The following is a 4470-nucleotide window of genomic DNA, read 5'->3' as shown; positions in this document are numbered from 1 at the left end:
ATTAGTTCTCTTATTCTATAAATAGATATCTTAACTAGTTTACTAGTCTAAAAGTATCGAAATGTGTGTTGTGATTGGACTCCCAAAGGAATATAGTTTCCTTTTTGTGGGATCATATTTAGTCCATTATAGTTATGTGTTATGTGTTCTTTGTCATGTGTTATGTTTTCTTACACATATGTTATGGTTTCATTTGTATATTATATGTTTTCAGGCACATATGTTATAGTTTTCACCATATTTGCAATCTTTCTTTGTTCATGTACATTTTTCCTACTTTTGCCTGGTGAATCACCAATATTGTACATTTGCCTTGTATTGCTTCTATGCATTTGTAACAGCTTAATTTTCTTATGGCTTGTAGAACGAGACTTTGTACTTAGCTTCCTTGTGTTCTTGGACTCATTTTCATATATTTACATTCCATTTTGTAATTGTATTGGATGTCATGTAGCTCACTTTTCAATTTGGTTTAAAATAAACCTAGTGTTGAACTATGTTGAGGATTACTTTGTCTCCTTGATGGTCGATCATGGAAAATGGCTTAATCTTCTTGTAAGGTTTGTGGATGTTGTCCAAACTCTCACCTTGTGTAGTAATAACAAGTAGTTTTCTCTTGTTAATGTTTGAGATTGTCACAAAACTCTTGGAAGTGCTTTTAAGTCTTCCGCTTGTGCGAAATTGTGTAACAAACGTGATATGTTTATATTTTATCTTATGCAATGTTTTTATGGATGCACTTATGTTCATGATGTTATTAGTGGACATTATTGTTGTTGTAACTACCCTTTTGTGCTATTGATGCCAATGGTATTAATATTCCACAAACTCGTGATTTTGGAAATGAAACTCTCATACACCACCTCTCTTGGACATTATTATTTGGTGATCTCAAATCATATCATATTGGATGTTGCATTGATGTACTCATTGTATTTGGTCTTTTATGAAAAAGTAACTGCATTGGACCATACCATTGGTTTGAAACATATTTGGTATGCATTTTTTAAGTCATTGTGCCAAGATACCAATTTTACTCATCCTTGTACATTTCTCCATTTGCACCTTATACTCAAATAGTGGCTTCCCTTGACATTTTTAATGCCTTTATAATGCATTTAGTGATAATAGCATCCTCATGGTTTTCTAATTGTCTTTAATATATTTGAATTGTTATAAACATATGGGTTTACTATTTAAATTGTTGTAGAACTTGTCATTTTCATTATACATTAACCTTCTTTGCTCCAAATGACTATTCTTCAACCTTGGTTATTTCTTTTGTGATCTTGGTTGTCCATTCCACCATATTTCCTATAGTTATCATCATACCTCTAATCTGAAATACGTGTTTATAATTATGATGTGTATTGCTCATTGTGATTGTATAGTCTGACCCTCGATGAAGAATGGGTGCCCATTGGCCATAAATCTCTCTATGCTATTTTATCATTGCATTATATTGTGGTCATTCTTTATGACTATTCTTTGGAACATGAAAACACAATCATTCCATGGTAGTATATGCACCATTTTGTTATGTGTATCATTATCGTGATTGTTCATTACTTATGATTGCTTCCCACTAGTTGAAATGTCTACCCTATCTCAACCTTTTACATCATTGGCATATCTACCTATGTCCTCTATTTACCGCTCTAATATATGAAAGATGCTCACTATTATTGGCTATGTTTCATGACACATGTATTAGTGTGTTTAGATGGCTTCAATGTACTTAGCAGCATTGTCTTATACTTTGATTTCACAATTGACTTGTGTCTTTGTATTTTACTGTACTAACTTCATCACTCTTCTATTTTTGTCCCTTGACTCAAACTGTAATGATGTTATTCTATGTTTTGTCTTACTCTTGTCCCAATTGATTACCATGCCCGAAGTATCCCTTTATTGGTTGTTTTATCATTATGATTTTGAATGTCCTATATAGGGCATTGTAAACCATGACAAAGTGACTCCACCATCCATGTCATCTTAATCTCATTAAGAAAATGTGTGGTGTTTGTAACAAGATACCTTATGAATTATGATACGGTCATACACCTAATGTTAGTTATTTCAAGATATTTAGAGACAAGTGTTACATTAAGAAAGATTAAATGACTAGAAAGTTTGATACTAAAGGATATGAGGCCATATTTCTTGGTGTTAAAGATTACAAATGTTTGAACGAAAACACTAACAAGATAATTGAAAGTGCAAGTGTAAAGGTAAAGAAATTTTTAGAGAAGAATGAAGAAGATGGAAAGAAGAAGCCTAGAGTTTATAGCAAGCTTATTTATTATGAACCTATAGAACCAGAAATAGTACCACATATTAATGCTGGAGAAAATAATGCTCAACCAGTAAATGGCAATGCAGATGAAGATGAAAGAAATCATAATGTTGAACCTATACTCCCAAGGTGTGTAAACCTTAATCATTCTCAAACTGAAATCATTGGTAATAAGAATGTTTGAGTTATATGACAAGAAGTCAAGTAAAAGAAACATTTTTTTTGTTATCTAAAGTAGAACCCAAGATCGTTAAGGGTGTATTAAAAGATGATGATTAGATTAAAGAAATGAGTGAGGAACTAAAACATGGACTTCAATACCCAAACTTGTTGATAAAAATGTTATAGGTACTAAGTGGATTTTTAGAAACAAGTTGAATGAGAAAGGAGAGGTGAAATAGAAAGACTTGTTTGCAAAGGATATGATCAAGAAGAAGGTTTTGAATATGGCAAGACTTTTAAACCTGTTGCAAGATTGGAAGGAGTTAGAATATATACTAGCATATCCAACATATAAAGAATTCAAAGTCTATCAAATTGATTTGATATCTTCTTTTCTAAATGGAATACTAGAGAAGAGGTACACATTGAACAACCTAAAGGATTTGTTGTTGAGAAACATACGAACATAGTTTGAAAGTTGTATAAAGTATTGTATGGATTGAAATAAGCACCAAGAGCATGGTATGAAAGACACACTTTTATCTAATACAATAGGATTTAGAAGAACTAGTGACAATAGTAATGTATATATTAAGGCAAAAAATGATGATGATATGCTAATAGTTGAAAGATTTGTTGATGATATAATCCTTGGTGGAAATGAAACAATGGGCAAGTCATTTGCAAATGAAATGAGAAAAGAATTTAAGATATCAATGATGGGTGGTATCAAATTCTTCATAGGACTTCAAGCACAACAAAAGAAGAAAGGTGTCTAACATTAGTCAATCAAAGTACATCAAGGAAATACTAAAAAGATTTGGAATGGAAGACTCTAGACCAGTTGGTACACTTATGAATACAGGCTGAAAATTGTCTAAGGAAGATGAGTCAAAAAGAGATAAAAGAAATTTTGTATAGATCAATGATAGTTAACTTGCAATATGTCATTCATAGCAGATTGAATATAGCTCATGCATTTTGCATAGTTGCAAGATTTTCTTCAAATCCCAAAGACTCTCATATGATAGCAATGAAAATGATATTGAGATATCTTAAAGGAACAGAAGATTGTGGTTTATGGTACGTAAAACAATGAGATCTTAGTATGAATGTGTACACAAATGCATATTGGGTTAGCGATATTGATGACAAGAAAAGTACAAGTAGAGGAGCTTTTTTCTTAGAAAATTATTGGCCTTGTGGACAAGTAAGAAGCAAAATTATATCTTACAATCTACTACAAAGGTTGAATATGTTGTTGCTATCAACTGTCAACATGTAAGATGGATCAAACAATTCTTGAAAGTATACATGAGAAGGTCATAGAACCAATTGTGATACATTGGGATAATACAGATGTTATAAATATCTCAAAGAATCTTTTAACGCATTCAAAGACCAAACATATTGCAATAAAGTATCATTTTCTAAGAGAGAAAGTATAGGAGAAAGAGGTCAGACTTGAATATATTCCTAAAAAAGAGCAAATTGTTGACATATTTACTAAGCCACTACCAAAGGAAAGCTTTGAATATCTCATAGGTAGATTAGGGGTGATTCATTTGCAATTAACTAAAAGAAATATGCATATTGCACCGGTTCATATGTGTTAATCAGAATATCATATATATGAATTGATGTAGAGGTGAACTACTCCACTAGGGGAGAAGCCTTAATAGGATGAGGAAGCGCAAGCAAGAACAAGACAATAAGATATTACTGTCAGGGAAAAAGTGTAAGAATACAAAAGGATACATAATTTGTTACATTTGGCATTGTTGTCAAAGGGGAAGAATATCAATAAAGAAGAGCATTAAGGGAAAAAGAGTATTATTGATGTCAAAGTGGGAAAAGAATTAGTGTGAGAAGATGTGTGCCAAATGTGAGAATATCAATGAGAAGTATGAGGTTAGTCAAAGGGGAAGAGATTGGATTAGATGAGTGACAAAGAGGATGAGCAGAGAATAGACAAAGAGAGAAATGCTACAAAAGAAGATAGAGTATTGACT

Source organism: Cupressus sempervirens, chromosome 3, assembly GCF_028749045.1.
Source record: "Cupressus sempervirens isolate cs-2001-9-10 chromosome 3, ASM2874904v1, whole genome shotgun sequence".
Lineage (NCBI taxonomy): Eukaryota > Viridiplantae > Streptophyta > Pinopsida > Cupressales > Cupressaceae > Cupressus > Cupressus sempervirens.
The sequence above is the reverse complement of the archived record's forward strand: the minus strand, read 5'-3'. Positions refer to the sequence as shown.